Raw genomic sequence first — 18136 nt, 5'->3', positions numbered from 1 at the left:
TTCACAAATAAATGGCTTCTCACCTGTGTGAGTAATCTTGTGACTCTTCAAATGAGCTCGGAGCTTGAAACTTTTCCCACATGTTTCACAAGAAAAGGGCTTCTCACCTGTGTGAATTATCTTGTGTCTGTTCAAATGAGCTTGGAGACTGAAACTTTTCCCACATGTTTCACAAGAAAAGGGCTTCTCACCTGTGTGAGTTATCTTGTGTCTGTTCAAATCATTCTGGAGATAGTAACTTTTCCCACATGTTTCACAAGAATATGGCTTCTCACCTGTGTGAATTCTCTTGTGACTCTTCAAATGAGCTTGGAGACTGAAACTTTTCCCACATGTTTCACAAGAAAAGGGCTTCTCACCTGTGTGGATTATCTTGTGTCTGTTCAAATGAGCTTGGAGACTGAAACTTTTCCCACATGTTTCACAAGAATATGGCTTCTCACCTGTGTGAATTCTCTTGTGAATGGTCAAAGTACAACTGTCACTGAAACCTTTACCACATTTTTCACATAAATACGGCTTCTCACCTGTGTGAGTTCTTAAGTGGCGCCGCAAATGATTCTTTGCATCGAAACATTTCCCACATATTTTACAAGAATATGGGTTCTCACCTGCGTGATTTTTATTGTGAATCCTAAAGACACTGCGACTAATGAAACCTTTCCCACATGTTTCACAAGAATACGGCTTCTCATGTGTGTGAGTTAGCTTGTGTTTCCTCAAAGTAGTACCTTGAATGAAACGTTTCCCGCATATTTCACAAGAATACGGCTTCTCACTTGTGTGAGTCATGTTGTGACACCTCAATTGAGCCGGTTGAATGAAACATTTTCCACAAATTTTACAAGAGTACGGCTTCTCACCTGTGTGAAGTCTATAGTGGCGCACCAACGTAGCCTTTGAACATAATTTTTTACCACACGTTTCACAAGAAAATGGCGTACCTGTGTGACTTCTCTCATGAATCTTCATATCACCTTTTTGAGTGAATCTTCTCTCACATGTTTTACAAGCATACGGCTTCTTACCTGTATGAATTAATTTGTGTGTCATCAAATTACCCTTGTGACTGAAACTTTTCCCACATGTTTCACAAGAATACGGCTTCTCACCTGTATGAACTACTTTGTGTTGCATCAAAATAAACTTGCGACTGAAACTTTCCCCACATGTTTCACAAGAAAATGGCTTCTCACTTGTGTGAGTCCTATTGTGACACATCAAATGACCCTGTTGACTGAAACATTTCCCACAAATTTTACAAGAGTACGGCTTCTCACCTGTGTGAACTACTTTGTGTGTCATCAAACTACCCTTGTGATTGAAACTTTTCCCACATGTTTCACAAGAATACGGCTTCTCACCTGTATGAACTCCTTTGTGCTGCATCAAAATAGACTTGCGACTGAAACTTTTCCCACATGTTTCACAAGAAAATGGCTTCTCACCTGTGTGAGTTCTCTTCTGCACCAACGAACCATCCTGTCCGGTGCAACTTTTAACTTCACATTCAGCCTGCTTCTCTGACACAGGAAACTTGTCCACACAATCACTCTGAAACATGCTGCTCACACCTGTGTGAATTCTCTTGTGACTCTTCAAATCAAACTTTCGACTGAAACTTTTCCCACATGTTTCACAAGAATACGGCTTATCACCTGTGTGAATTCTCTTGTGCCTGTTTAAATTACTCTTTTGACTGAAACATTTCCCACATGTTTCACAAGAATACGGCTTCTCACCTGAGTGACATTGCTTCTCTGACACAGGAAACTTGTCCACACAATCACTCTGAAATATGCTGCTTCTTTTCATCTCTGCATTTCTACTTGATTCTGAGTCAACATGTTTTTTCACATCGTGGACTTCAGAGTCATGAGAGAGGAACTGCTCAGTGTCTGGTACTTCTTCTAGTTCACTCAGGGAACTTTGCTCCTCAATAGAAGGAACTCTAAAGGAACCACCTTCAAACTTCAGTAGAAGCCTCTCTCCCTCCTGGCTGGTACCGACTTCCTGGTGTTCCTCAATCTCTGTGCTCTGTGGAGGTTGTGGTTCTTCTGGTTCCTCTTTGATCTGTAGAGGTTCTGGTTCTTTTGGTTCCTCTTTGATCTGTAGAGGTTCTGGTTCTTTTGGTTCCTCTTTGATCTGTGGAGGTTCTGATTCTTCTGGTTCCTCTTTGATCTGCAGCGGTTCTGGCTCTTCTTTGATCTGTGGAGGCTCTGGTTCTTCTGGTTCCTCTTTGATCTGTGGAGGCTCTGGTTCTCCTGGTTCCTCTTTGATCTGTACAAGTTCTGGTTCTTCTTTGATCAGTACAAGTTCTGGTTCCTCTGGTTGTTCTTTGATCTGTACAAGTTCCAGTTCCTCCTTGATCAGTGGAGGATCTGGTTCTCCTGGTTCCTCTTTGATCTGTGGGGGTTCTGGTTCCTGTTTGATCTGAGGAGTTTCTGGTTCCTGTTTGATCTGTACAAGTTGTGGTTCCTCTTTGATCAGTACAAGTTCTGGTTCCTCTGGTTGTTCTTTGATCTGTACAAGTTCCAGTTCCTCTTTGATCAGTGGAGGTTCTGGTTCCTCTTTGATCAGTGGAGGTTCTGGTTCCTCTTTGATCTGTGGAGGTTCTGGTTCTTCGTGCTCCAAACTGCAGATTGTTTCCAGTTTAAAGAGCTGCTCCTCTTTACAGTCACGGTGCAGTTGGAGTTCTGGAGGGACAAAAAGTACAAAATAAAAGTTACATTACTTCTACAGTTCCAGCTTTAAAAGAAGTCAGACAAGTAATCTGATTACAATAAAATCACCAGGAGCACTGATGGTATTAAAGGTAGACCTTATAAATCACGACTGGCAGAACGTTCTTGTAGACGATACAAATCGATCATATAAAGTAGGGGTGGACGGCATGTCAAACATGTCATCCTTCCATTTTCTAACCCTCTTACTCAGTTGAGGGTCGTGAGGCGCTGGAGCCGATCCCAGTCTACTGTGGGCGAGGGCAGGTTATAGGGATGGGTACCGTTAGGATTTTAATTAATCGTGTTCAGATTCCAGTTGTGCTTATGGATTCTGATTCCTAACGATTCCTTACTTAAAAATCTGTCTGAGCAGCATTAGTGCTAAAATACTAAAGTGCATTGCATTCACAGCAAAACGACAAATAAACATCAATAATTAAAAGTGCATTCAGTATATAACAGCTGCTTACGATCAGTAGATATCCCTGAGAAATAAACTGAAATAAACATTATGGGTACAAGGGCTGCTCGATTATGGACAAAAATCACAATCACGATTAGTTTGTGCAAGATTGAAATCCCGATTATTTACACGATTAAGTCTTTGAATTTGGAACAGCATTTTTTGAACATGTTTAAAAAAAAAAAAAAAGACTTTCCTGTTAAATATATAAAAATATCTTGTAACACAATGTTGTACTGCACTCTGCAATTTTGTACTGCAATCTTTTGAAAACAAATAAATAAAATACGATAACAAGTTATATACTTCAATAAATAAGCTCAACATAAATAATTTGATAAATTGGTACAAAATAAAATTGAAAAAAGTTAACTACTTGGCGGATTTCACTTATCGCGGGATATTTTTTAAACGTAACGCCCACGATAAACGAGGGACCACTGTATATAGTTTTGAAGCAGTTTTCCATTGTTCTCACGATTTTCATCGTAGCCCACAGAAATGTACAATGAAGTGACACTTTTGGTTCATCAGCACCTAAAAAAAACACCACATACTACTGTAAATGAAAGCTTGGATTTTTTTTTACCATAAAATAAGTATTTTAATGGTTTCATGTGAAAGAGAACTTTAATCAGCGTGTTTACGTGAGTTTCCATTCTGTAGAGCTGCATTCTATCATTCTACACCTCCATTCCTCCTGAGGTTAAAAAGTAGGCGGGGCTTAGAGCTTCTCAGACATGCAACGTTACAACAGTCGTCTTAGCCAGGGTGGCAGATCTGGACCTTGTGAATCCTCTGTTGTTGTTGTTGTTTACATGCTCCACTTTGCACTAGTTGTTTTGTTTTGTCTTCCCGCTAGCAGGCTCAATTGAGTGCCGCGCCGCAACCTTGTTGTTTCTGAGAGAGCGAACGCCGGCCGAGTGGCACGTAAATCATGCGACAACGAATTGATAATGAAATTTGTTAGCGCTTAATAATTGAATTTAATGGATTCGTTGTTGCAGCCCCAATACAACACACATCTATTCTGGAGCACGCTTTTTCTGATCCACAATCTTTTTGGTGTACGTCTTTTTTTTTTTTTTTTTTTTTTGGGGTGCATACATTTTTAGTAGGAATCCTTTGCAATGTTTTATAAATGAGGCCCATGCACTGTAAACTGTGAATGAAATAAAACATTCATTCACACAAAAATGTGGGACTCGAAGAAATGAAATGTAAAACTTCCATTCACATTAGAGATGCACTGATCCAGTTTTGGATCGGTGCATCGCTTTTTACACTTCTGATACGACCCCAATACCTGAATTTGCATATTTGCCGATACCAGGGCTGTTTGGTTTAATATTATTATTGACTTTATATGAGGCAGTAATAAACTCCTCTCTACAGGCAACTATGAAATGTACAAATGTATGCATGTATTCTCTTAAAAGACAACTTGAGGTTAGTATACGGTCAGAAAAGGAAACCCTTGTATAGAATTTTCTGAACCAAGAACGACTTCATGCCTGGAATGAGAGCGTGGCCCTTTTGAATCTCGCAAGGCACCGTCAAATCACGCAATCGCGGCGTAACTTTGTGAGGGTTCACGCATGTTCCCGAGAAAAGTTCAATTCAAGACAGCTGAACAGCCAAAACACTAGATTCTGGTGAGTATTATCGTAGATGACTGAGATACTTTTGAATGAAACCAGTGCTCGACATTAAGGCTTGTCTGAACGCGAGTAAAAACTTTGCTCGGGCAAGTGATATAATGCCTTTTTGTCCATCCTTATCAAACTTCATGACGAGCACTGCCATTTAAAAAACGCCATGTTAAAAATAAAAATACAATGGATAAGCCATTATGATGGCACACAGCATAGCAAATGCATGCAATAAAAAAAAAATCATCTTTATAGATTATATACAAAACATAGAACTAAAATGGCAGAGCAGAGATATAAACTATAAAAACCAGTCAAGTATAATGAGCACATAAATAGTACTATAAAGGATTGGAACAGCATAAAAACAATATCCAAGGAACATGGAAAACACTAAAGTGTATGATTAGAATTGGAAGGAAAACAACTGAATTTCCAAATCATTTCATTAATAATAATAATCACGAATTAACAAACAGTAAGGACATAGCCAATACTTTTAATGATCATCTTGTAAATGTAGGACCAACACTGGCAAATGAAATTGTAGAATCCAAGGATACAGACAGTATAACCAAGTATTGCACCAATATTATCAACCAGGATTCCAACTCTTTTTTTAACTGGTGTGGAAGAAAACAAAGTAATAGGAATTTTGAGAATAAAAAATCAACTATAATATAGATATGATGATGTTAAAGGAATAAAGGAACGCGTCACTTCTCACTGGTATTCTTCCATCTAAAATGAAAACGGCAAACGTAATCCCCATTCACAAGAGTGGTAACACACCCTTTCTCTAATTATAGGCCCATTTCCCTTCTTCCACAATTTTCTACAAATTTCAGCAAAACGTTGTGTCTGTGGCTTGATAACTTTCTGGAGTTCTAACCTGCTGCGTGACAATCAGTACGGCTTTGGATCAAACAAATCCACCCTGATGGCAGCCAAGGCTCTTGCTGAGGATATTAACAACAGAGGAAACACTGTGGGAGTGTTTATTAGGGTTGGGTACCCAAATTCGTTTCCAAGTAGGAACCGAATCAAAAACGGCGGGTAACCATAAAACATTATTCTTTATGGGTCCCCATTAGGGCTGCTCAATTAATCGAATTCTAATCGTGATTATGGCTCCAGACCATCTCAAAATTCACACGATCGAAGAAAAGCCATTATGTTGTCGAGCCGATGAACGGGAGTCGTTTGGAGTTCAGCAAGGAACTCCCAACTTGATTCTCCATCCAACCACACTTATGAGGAACTCCTTTCTTTTCTCTCTCTGTCCAACATGAGAGCAGCGCAGTGTAACACCAAAATACTTCCGAGCGGAAACCCCGCCTCTCTACAAACTAAAGTTCCCCACTGCGGTGATCAGTTCAGGTCATAATTCACCCAGTTACTGTGGGGCGCTGGGGAACTTTATTTTGTAGAGAGGCAGGGTTTTCGAGAGGAAGTAGTTTTGTTGTTTGTAATCGAGCAGCTCTTGTACCCATAATGTTTATTTCAGTATATTTCTCAGGGATATCTACTGATCGTAAGCAGCTGTCATATATTGAATGCACTTTAATTATTGACTAGTTTACTTGTTGTTTTACTGTGAATGCAATGCACTTTAGTATTTCAGCACTAATGCTGCTCAGACAGGATTAAATTTTTGTTAACCATCCATCCATTGGCTACCGCTTTATCCGGGGCCGGGTCGCGGAGGCAGCAGTCTGAGCAGAGTTTCCCAGACTTCCCTCACCCCAGACACTTCCTCCAGCTCCTCCGGTGGCACCCCAAGGCGTTCCCAGGCCAGCCGAGAGACATAGTCCCTCCACGTGTCCTGGGTCTGCCCCGAGGCCTCCTACCGGAGGGACATGCCCAGAACACCTCCCTAGGGAGGCGTCCGGGGGGCATCCAAAATAGATGCCCGAGCCACCTCAGCTGGCTCCTCTCCATGTGGAGGAGCAGCGGCTCTACTCCGAGCTCCTTCCTGGTGGCTGAGCGCCTTACCCTATCTCTAAGGTGACTGAGCTCCTCACCCTATCTCTAAGGGTGGCTGAGCTCCTCACCCTATCTCTAAGGGTACGCCCAGCCACCCTACGAAGGAAGCTCATTTCAGCCGCTTGTATCCGGGATCTCGTTCTTTCGGTCATGACCCATAGTTCATGACCATAAGTGAGTGTAGGAACGAAGATCGACCGGTAAATCGAGAGCTTCGTCTTTTGGCTCAGCTCCTTCTTCACCACGACGGACCGATACAACGTCCGCATAACTGCAGACGCTGCACCGATCCACCTGTCGATCTCACGCTCCATCTTTCCCCCACTCGTGAACAAGACCCAAGATACTTGAACTCCTCCACCTGTGACAAGGGCACTCCACCGACCTGGAGGGGGCAAGCCACCTTTTTCCGGTCGAGAACCATGACCTCGGATTTAGAGGTGCTGATCTTCATCCCAGCTGCTTCACAGTCGGCTGCGAACCGTGTCAGTGCACGCTGGAGATCAAGGCTTGATGGGGCCAACAGAACCACATCATCCGCAAATAGCAGAGATGAGATTCTGTGGTCCCCAAACTGGACCCCCTCCGGCCCCCGACTGTGCCTAGAAATTCTGTCCATATATATGAGGAACAGAATCGGTGATAAAGGACACCCCTGCCGGGGGTCCAGTGTTCCACGACCAGGACGAAAACCACATTGTTCCTCTTCACAACAACCTCGGTGACTTCAGCTTGGGTAATGGACGAGTCCGCCTCTGAGAACCCAGCCTCTGCTTCCTCAATGGAAGACGTGGTGGCGGGATTGAGGAGTTCCTCGAAGTATTCCTTCCACTGCCCAACGATATCCCCAGTTGAGGTCAACAGCTCCCCATTTCCACTGTAAACAGTGTTAGTGGAGAACTGCTTCCCCCTCCTGAGGCGCCGGACGGTTTGCCAGAATTTCCTCGGGGCCGACCAAAAGTCCTCCTCCATGGCCTCTCCTACCTCCTCCCAGACCCGAGTTTTTGCCTCCACCACAGCCCGGGCTGCGGCTCGCTTGGCCTGCCGGTACCTGTCGATTGCCTCGGGAGTCCGATGAGCAAACAATGCCCGGTAGGACTCCTCCTTCAGCTTGACAGCATCCCTTACTTCCGGTTTCCACCACCGGGTTCGGGGATTGCCGCCACGACAGGCGCCAGAGACCCTGCGGCCACAGCTCCGAGCAGCAGCTTCGACAATGGAAGTGGAGAACATGGTCCACTTGGACTCAATGTCTCCAACCTCCCTTGGGATCTGTGAGAAGCTCTCCCGGAGGTGGGAGTTGAAAACTGCGCGGACGGAGGGCTCGGCCAGGTGTTCCCAGCAGACCGTCATATCACGGTTGGGCCTGCGGAGTCTATCTGGCCTCCTCCTGGTCCAGCGCATCCAACTCACCACCAGGTGGTGATCAGTTGACAGCTCTGCCCCTCTCTTTACCCGAGTGTCCAAGACACACGGCCAGAGATCAGATGACACGACCACAAAGTCTATCATTGACCTCCGGCCTAGGGTGTCCTGGTGCCACGTGCACTTATGGACACCTCTGTGCTCGAACATGGTGTTCGTTATCGTCAAACTGTGACTAGCACAGAAGTCCAATAACAGAACACAACTCGGGTTCAGATCGGGGAGGCCGTTCCTCCCAATCACCCCCTTCCAAGTCTCGCTGTCATTGCCCACGTGGGCGTTGAAGTCCCCCAGGAGAACAATGGAGTCCCCAGTTGGGGCACTATCCAGCACCCCTCCCAGGGACTCCAAGAAGGTTGGGTACTCTGAACTGCTGTTCGGTCCATAGGCCGAGACAACAGTCAGAGACCTGTCCCCTACTCGAAGGCGTAGGGACGTAACCCTCTCGTTCACCGGGGTGAACTCCAACACATGGCGGCTGAGCTGTGGGGCAATAAGCAAGCCCACTCCAGCCCGCCACCTTACACCGCTGGCAACTCCAGAGCAGTGGAGTATCCAGCCCCTGTCGAGGAGCTGGGTTCCAGAGTCCAAGCTGTGAGTGGAGGCGAGCCCGACTATATCTAGACGGGATCTCTCAACCTCCCTCACAAGCTCGGGCTCCTTCCCCCCTAGCGAGATCACATTCTATGTCCCAAAAGCCAGAGTCTGTGTCCGGGGATCGGGTCGTCGAGGCCCCTGTCATCGACTGCCACCCAATCCACAAAGAACCCGACCCCTACGGCAGCCTCTGTAGGTGGTGGGCCCACAGGAGGATGAGCCCGCGCGGTCCCTTCGAGCTGAGCCTGGCCGAGAATAAACAATTGACCTAATTTTTCACTATTTTGGAATTGGAGTAAGGAATCGTTAGGAACTGGAATCTGAATCAGCAATAGAGACCAACATGTGCACATTAATAATTTGGACTCCAATAAAGAGCCCATCACACAAGGTTCTACATCGTGGCCCAAATTATTCATTATGTACATAAACGATGTATGTAATATTATGGAAAGTTAATTGTATATTATATGGAGATGATTCTGTCTCTATCGCTCTTGAAAAGACCTGAACAGTATTAAAAAGCTGGTTTGATAATAGCAAACTCTCAATGAACTTGTCAAAGACGAAACACGTCATATTTGGAAACAAGGATACGAACAGCCAAACCCATGTTCAAATTAATAATGAACTAATTCAACAAGTGCAGGTCATTCCATTCTTGGGAATCTCTTTTAAAGAAAACATATCAATATTCTGAAGACAAAATTAGCTACAAATATCAGCATTATGTGTAATATAACACTGTTGTCTCGTAAAAAGAAATTCACTCAATTTAATATTTAACCCTCTCATTCTTCCCTATGTGAACAATGGGGTGGAATTATGGGGAAGTAAATATAAATCAAGTGTTGAACTATTTTTTTACTTCAGAAAAAGGCCATTACAATCATAAATCAAACAAATGATCATGCTCCAACAAATCCTCTGTTTGGCACATGGAAGACACTTGAGATACACGACACTGTCAACCTTAACACAGCAGCTCTTCTGTATAAGACACTTCATCATAACCTTCCACTTCAGATCCACAAACTATTCAAACAGGGACAGTCCGTATGGGTTCTGGGGTTTTTGTTAAAAAATATGTCAAGAGGAACTAAAAAAGGTGGATGTATTTCCATCAGAGGGGTGAACCTCTGGAACAACCTGGACGATAACTTAAAAACATTGCATGCCCTCAAAATATGTCAAAGGTGATGAAAGCGCAGAAATCACTGCACACATGCAGGGAGCCAAGCTGAATTATGAGGAGTCTGGACTCAGTCCTGTAGATACTACATAATACTAAAATGCATGCAACACAGGAGGAAGTAACTTGGAGGAGTATTTTTAGACAAAGCAAGTGATCCACCACCATGGTTTTAATGTAATCTACAATGAGGCATGACTATGAGCTGATAAATCAAGCAGCAGTCTGTTGTACACAGTAACTCTGCAGCATCTTGCAGTATTCTGAATCAGGTCAGTATAAATATAACAACTGGAGAACTTCAAGCTGTTGCTGCACGATGTGCAGAAGCCATTGCCTAAGCAAAAGTGCCAAAGCCAATTTAACCACACAGCAGCAGGTCCGTTTTTCTAGTTTTCTGCCGTATACCATAAGGGAAGAAAACATAAAAATATTGAAAATCTGAGTAAATATTCTCAAAACCGGTCATTTCTCTTCAAATACCTACTGTAGAAACATTAACAACGGAACTCAAACCACTCATTTCCCTCACTGAGCTGCTGCTCATCACAATGGAGACAAAGGGACCTGCAGTCTCTCAGACACCAGGGAGTCTCCGGTTACCATTTCTATTGTTTTAGTACCTTTGGACATGCAAACGAGGGAAAATGGGGATTTCTTCTGTCTCTATGTGAATCAGTGTGTGTGTTGATGCCTACATGCTATCCACTTTATTCCGCCCCGCCCACTTTTACTTCTGTCCCTCACTTCCTGTTTGAAACGCACTTCCGGTTACAGCGAAATCGCGTTCGTTTCAACGGAGAACTACTGGGAAGACTTGCGTCTAAAATATCACATAAGGGAGGTTATTTTGCGCCAAATGTGCTATGATCATGTACACCAACGAGTAAACGATGCATTGCTTGTGTTGATAGTTTGAAAACGACTTTGAGGTGTTTCTAGAGCCCGTTTGCCGGTCAGATGACCTCCCTTCTGTGTGCTCAGTACGGACCTCCTCTTCACTGAGGAGAGCAAAGAGTAACAATCTGGAGGATTCTTAAGTGTGGAAACACAATATTCCATATAGAGCTGACTTTATTACAGACTACAGTCTAAATCAGAGTGTGTCCAGTGCTACATGCTGTCATTATCGTGCCGCAGCGCGGAGTTGGCAGTGTTTACAAGACGACAGGCTAACGTTGCTAACTAGCTAGCTTACAGCCGGTCGAGCGATTCTTAAGCCGCGTCTTGCTTAGGATATTAAGGCATCTATTAAACAAACCCAGCGACTAAAAACTACCCACAACATGCTTTGTAAAGATAGTGGTGGTGTGATAATGTTTCAAACGTAGTAGTAAGTGTTTGTACGTAATATTCACACTCATCTAGTAGCCACTAGAAAGACACAGACAGCTGTTAAATAATTTGATAGTTGTGTTGTTTTAAAAGATTTTAATTAATGCTCACTACCATCACCTTAGGCCCAGACATTTGATGATCATAATGTAGTCTAGTCTATTCTAATACTGAGAACAGTAAAGCATGAATGTAAAAACTAAAGTACAGCTACTTTATCTCTTATTATACTTTCTGTTGCACCAATAGTCTGTTATATTGTATTTCCATTTGTAAAACTTTGTTTTTCTGACTCTGCTAATTCCTTGTCTTTCACTGTCAGTCACAGAAACATGGAGAGAACGACATGGGAAGAGACCACACATGCACTGAGGAGTTCAGGAGGAATATCTTTGGCTCATCCTAGAGATATTTCAGAGCGGGTGGATGACATGAGATGACCGGAAATAGTATATGCCGACATTTTTAATTATTTTGTTTTGTTATTTTCATTTAAACGACAAGCAAAATAATTCACACTTTATATGAGGTTAATTCTTTTAATGTACAAATAAACAAAGCCTACATTGGCAACACCACTTGGAAATAGGTTTGTTTTTTTAATAATCTGTTCATGTACATTATGACCTGCTGGAATTGTCTCCCTGGGCAGCCAAGGGATGTAACTCCTCAGCTTCTCCTCCATGATGTCGAACCACAGCCATGTAATCTTGCTGACTTGTGACTGTGACACATGAAATCTTTCAGCAAGGTCATCCTGCAGCAAATTTAGGCGTAGCTTCATCAGTGACACAAAGATGTGATCACGAGCGTCCATCTGAAAGGAATTTTTGTAATCTTTTGTCAGCTGATCAGCTAAAAAACCAAAACCTTCCAAGGGCAAACCAGTGTACAGCAGGCTTCAGTGATCAGAGCGTAGGAGTTGTCTGTACAGTTCGGGGACCTAAACACTGTGTTGCCTGATCACATTTAAGTGGCTGGTCTAATATTGGCCCAGTATCTGTATAGTGGTGGTCAGGAGGAAGTGAAGGTGTTCCTTCTTCGGGGGTATCGTCTTCCACAGCACAGCTGGCAGATGCAGCTGAAGACACAGACAAATTCAATTCGTTTTTAAGAAATTATACAACATTTTTTTATTAATTTTTTTTACCAGAGGTGGATAGGGTAGAGTATAAAAATGTATACTTAAGAGTAACGTTATTACAAAACAATAGTCGGGATTACTCACTGTGATACCACCACCAAAGCAAGAAAAACAATCATTTTGGAAGCAGTGCAAGACACAGAAGTGGTTTTATATTGTGAAAATAAAGCTTATTAACAAAAAATATTCAAATGCATTACAGGTGTATTACTTTAGGGTGTCAGAAAATGACTCATAAACGTACAAGTTTATGAAAATGTTGCTCAAGTTAACTGCAGCGAGCTAGTGTGAATGTAGCTAGCTAACAGTGTACTGCCCACCTCTGGTTTTCATAGTTTAACAAAATGTTACATAAAACACATCACATAGTTACTTAACATAATTTTAACAAATCAAAGAATGAAGTTATTGTTTTTGATTGGAGATCAGGCCTCGTCAAACGGCTTGTTTAAAGTCGATATCAACTTACTGGATGGTCTCACAAGCACCCGACGAGGTTTCTTCAGAGGAGCGACGTAGCCCAACCATTTCTCTGGGTAAGGATGTTCAGGTGGAGGTTTACCATCCACAAAGTGAAAAGAGCAGACGAAAGGTAACTTCGGCGGATTGTTTAAATTCAGTGCCTTCAGCCAAGCTCGCCGATCCTCGTCCTTGGTAGGGAGGCAGTGCAAGGTAAACACAGGACCACAACACTCAGACCTCTTCTTCTAGTGCTCAAAACAAAGCTGCGACAGAGCTAGCTTCCTTTTTATCCATTTATTGTGACAACCACGCACTGCGCAATTAACCCCGGCCATCTCTGATAGCTTTAAATTAGCTTAAAAGTGGAAACAATTCAAGAGACTGGTATCGCAAATCAAGTAGCGCGGGGCTAAACCGGAAGTGTGATTACGCGCATGGCAGCGCCCATGCAAACTTCCGGAATAAGGTCAATAACAAATGGCTGTAGCAGTATTGTGTCCTGTGCATGCAATCAGTCCATTCAACAACCTGGAGGATACTCCACAAATCACGTTGAAAACAATCCACGAATAGAAAACCCTCCACATATACATAACTATTCTGAAAACTTGATCCACGTGGTTCTAGACGCTCTTCTCCAGTTTGTGACCTCAACTACAACTGTGTATTGATTCAAAGCTGGAAATGTGTAAAAAAGTCAAAGTGTGAGCTCAATCCAAGTTTCCCTCCAGAGACACAAATCCTGCTTCAGTGAGCGCTGGATAAACCAAACACAGCCAGAACAATGGAGATCCTGCACCAGTCACATTCATGTGTTCATTCACACTTTTCCATACCTGTTGTGTGGAACTTGATTTGAGGTTTCCAGGTGTTTTCCAGCGGTTTGTGCTGAGAATCAGCCTCCTCCTCGTGCTCGACGAGAGTTTGTTCAAACTCTCCCAAAGCCTGAACTGAAGTCATTGTTGCTGCAGGAGATGAAATGTTTCCTCTGTGAGACACGACAACACAGCGAGAGAGTCCAACAAGCTCCAAACAGTAGTGGTGGCGGGAAGAGCGACAATATCCACGTATTAAAACCAACGTTGGTATTAGTGTTGATCAATACTTACGTGATTAGATGGATCGTTACATTTCAGGTCGATTCTCTTCTTCGTTGGTCTGCACGCTCCTACCGCTTCACTCGTGCTGGCTCCGCCTTTCCTCTTCCTGTTTCCGGTGTGACGTCACGTGATCGTTCAGCTCGTTTTTTTTTCAGAGAGAAAAATGTTTTAATTACATGAGAAGAAATGTGTTTAAAGTTGTGATATCATGAATGTTTTTGTCCGAAATTCCACGTTTTCATTTTACACAATACTTATAAAAACGTTCTGTGTCATAACGACCTGTTCTGCAGTGATACTTTCCTACAGATTTTATTTACCCTGCATATATTGAATGAGTTCATAACAACTCAATTTTATTTGCCTACAATCTCTGTACTGCATGTTCTTATGGTAATAATCAACTAAAGCAATTAATAAAGTTCCAAAATCATTCAAAGATCATGAAAAACCTTTACATTTTATTTTCATTCAAATTTGCATATTGATAATTCCCTCGATAAATATTTACACATTGCTCTCCTCTGCAACAAAGTAGATGAGCTACATTTCTGAGGTAAAAATCCTCAGTATCTACAATACTGGTTCTGTTATTACTTGGTATCAGATTAATATCAAATTTTGCAGCATCGCCCACCAAATAGCCTCCATGCTTTGATTTACCCCCAAACAAATATAATTTACTGTGTGCTGCTGATTGCAGGAGTACAATTCTAGTTGAAAATATACTCAAGTAAAAGAAAAGTAGCTGATAGAAAAGGCACTCAGAGCTTTATAAAAATTACTTAGTTACTTTATTGACAGTGGGAGAATTGTCTTTCCAGGGCCGTTTCTTCCTGTTGACCTTCTTCCACTCTGCCCACTTTCAATTCTCTGTTCTTCTGCATTTTGTCTGAAACACTTCCAGTCACCGATAAATGACATTGTGGTGGAGGAAGCCCAGTGCTTTGATGTCATCAATAAAATCATCCAGGGACAGGATGGCCCCACTGGTCCTGCAATAATCAGCATCAACCATGAGAAGACAAGCAGCCGTCATATAAGGACATCATTGATGACTTTTAAAGTCAAAACAAGCCAGGAAGCAGACATTTTGAAGGCAATATACTGTGACCTTACATGTGTCTTATTAATAATGAGACTAAAAACATCAAGTGTGAGACACTTTTAGTGTTGATTGGTTTTCATTGTTGCACTTTAGATTAGATGTTGATTGTACTTTATGATTTAAAGTAAACATTTTTTAAATCACTCAGTATCTTCTTTTATTTATTGAGGTATGGAGGATTGTTTTCCTCATATTATAGGTTTTTCTTTAAACGTTTAACGTGTCTGAGTGGCTCCAAATGAGCTCCTTCATTTTAATATGCGAGGTTGTTGGAGGAAAATCTAAAGGATGAGGAATCTCCCCTTTCTAGTTTGACAAACTGAGGACCTCCAGACAGCATCGCGCCGAGGGCCCCCACAAAGCTGGAAACGGCCGTCACTTGTTGTTTGAAGAAATAGTTTGAGACGAGGAAATCATTGCATGTTTCCACTGAAATGTCTTCCTTCATGATATGTAGTTCAGCACATGTTGCATGTAAACAAACACTAGTTTTTCCTACGTAGTGAAAAAAGAGTGAAAAATGAAATGACAACTCATTCATGTTCAATAAAAACACCGAATAACAAAACCCATTGGATTCATGTCAACATTTTACTTCCATTTCTTCAAAGTTCACATCTGCTCATACAACATTTTAACTTCACATTTTTCAAAACACAAAAAGCAGCATTGTTAGAAATAATCATGAAATGTGCTTCTTTAAGATTCATCATCAACCAGGGGACCTTTTGTCAGCCTCTGTGCAGTTCAACACAAATGGAAACCAAACTTCTATGCTACGTGCTACATGCTAATGTTTTCCAGGGCTCACACAGTAGCGAGGCTACATGCTAAACATGATTAAAATATGACTGATAGTCATCAGTGTAGGGATTTATTATCTCATATGGATCACTATTTATGTTTTGGTTGGCTAAGATAGTTATTAATAATGTTATTGAAATTTAATCTGATCTGTATCAGATACCTCGGAGCTCCACCTGTCTTAACAGGAAATGATAGCCAATTCAGTTATATCAGTCTCATAAGATATACTAAACAGTTCATCAGGAATTTGAATTAATAGTCAAATTAATTACAATTACCAGGATTAACAGTAAAGCTTGAAGGATTTTGGAGTTCTTGACACAGGAGAGGTCGACATTTCATTCATCTTTGTGCTCATTAATAAAACAGCAAGTATGATTCCAAAAATATATTTATTAACAATGAAAACAAATAAAACACAGATTCTAACTACTTATATACAGCTGGGTGTGTGTGTGTGTGTGTGTGTGTGTGTGTGTGTGTGTGTGTGTGTGTGTGTGTGTGTGTGTGTGTGTGTGTGTGTGTGTGTGTGTGTGTGTGTGTGTGTGTGTGTGTGTGTGTGTGTGTGTGGAGAGAGAAAGAGAGAGAGAGGTGGAGGGAGTGTGTGTGTGTGACGTGTGATGGAACTACAAAACAAGATGGCGGATCACAAGAAACTACATTCAAATGGAGGTTATCAGAGAGCAGGAAGTCTGTCCTGGGTCTCCACCGTGTGTTGGGAAGCAATGGAGGCTCCTGTGTGTCTCTGCTAAAGGACCATTTCTAGAATGACTTGATGTGAATGCGATTTGTCTTGTAAAACGTCAGGAGTCGTCAGATGGTGTTCAGTTACTGTGTGATGTTGTCTTTGATGTGATATGTGTAGGATTGTGAGTTAACTAGTTAGTAAAGCAAAGATCAGCATGCAAACCCTGTGTCTGTGGCAGAGCTAACGTTGGTTTACAGGTTGATAACTGCTCCTAATATCATTATCAAAAGAACTCAATCACTGTAACAGAACCAACACATCTTCATAAAGTTAAACGGTTCTATGCATAGCATCAAGTTTAACTAATCTCAGGTAAAGCCCAGTTGTTGTTACCACTTCCTTGAAGGAGTTCAGTTGTTGTCCTGCTGGAGGGAAGCTGGTGTCTTCTCCTGTAGTTAGCACCTCCTGCTAACTGTGGTTGCTGGTTCTGCAGGCTGAGGAGAAGAAGATGAAGTTGATGTTTCAGGAGTCCTTCTTTGCAGCTCCTGGTTGTTCCTTTGTTCAGACTGAGGAGCTGGTCGCTCAGGTCTGTGATGGTTTCCCTGCTTGTTCAGGAAAAACACAAAGAAGTTCTGTGAGGGTCCCTGGTCCCGTCCTGGAGGAACCGGGTGGTTTCCCTGGAGATCAGACTCTGGGTGCTGGTCTCCGGTCCTGGGAAGGTCTCCTCGGAGTCTTCGTTGCAAGAGAGGAGTGGAGGCCCCTGCTTGCAGGCCTCTGGTGTTAGCTGTGTGCTAACGCTGGATGAGCTGCTCTCCAGCAACTCACCTTCTTGGAGTTTGCTTTTCAAGAGAGCGAGAATGGAGGCTGGCTGAAAGCCTTTTGTCCACGTGTGACTTCAGAGGTGTCAAAGCCTGAGAGCTTCAACCAATCAGTGACTGGCTGATTGCATGGGGGAAGAGTCTTGAGCAGAAAGGGGGGGAGGAAGGTCCTGCAGAAGGCCCTCCACCCCCACTGGGTGTGATGGTCAATCACATTCCTGGGTCAGAATTCATGTCATGACTGTGTCTCATGACAAATTAATATTGTCTCTAACCAAAAAATGAACAAACTTTCTGTGGTCCTGCAGATCCCAACACTACTATGATGGTCTTCCTTGGTTACATACGGTTTCATGTATAGTTTCGTCTACCTATTACTGGTTTCACCTCCTCCTCCTCCATCCAGAGCTTTTCAGACACAGCATTTGAAAAGGGCTCCCTCAGGTTTCCACCAATAACATCCAGCATGTTCCTGTTTTTCTTCCTATTCCTTGTTCTTATGCAAAGCTCGGCGTCGCACTGAGGAATTACCGGGAAACCCAGTCACACTTTTTATGAGTGAACTTGCGCCCTGGTTTGTTTGTGTGTTTCAGCCCTACTAGGTGGTGCAGGCGTGTGTGCCTCTCACCGTGA

At 42.6% G+C, this 18136-nt stretch overlaps 1 long non-coding RNA gene across 2 annotated transcripts; it reads right to left on the bottom strand.

The window, feature by feature from the left end:
* Positions 1–11950: 11950 nt before the first annotated feature.
* LOC308135775 lies at positions 11951–14189 on the bottom strand. 2 transcript variants are annotated; one of them, XR_013936809.1, is made up of 4 exons: positions 14092–14189; positions 13819–13947; positions 12990–13170; positions 11951–12457 (listed from the first exon to the last, which is right to left on the bottom strand). It is a non-coding gene; the product is annotated as an uncharacterized lncRNA (long non-coding RNA). The 2 variants fall into 2 exon arrangements; XR_013936810.1 differs by having other exon boundaries at positions 12990–13052.
* Between the last annotated feature and the right edge of the window lie 3947 nt (positions 14190–18136).

This window comes from Blennius ocellaris (assembly GCF_963422515.1).
Source record: "Blennius ocellaris genome assembly, chromosome: 10".
Classification (NCBI taxonomy): domain Eukaryota; kingdom Metazoa; phylum Chordata; class Actinopteri; order Blenniiformes; family Blenniidae; genus Blennius; species Blennius ocellaris.
Note: the sequence above shows the minus strand (reverse complement) of the source record. Positions and strands in the feature narration are given on the sequence as shown.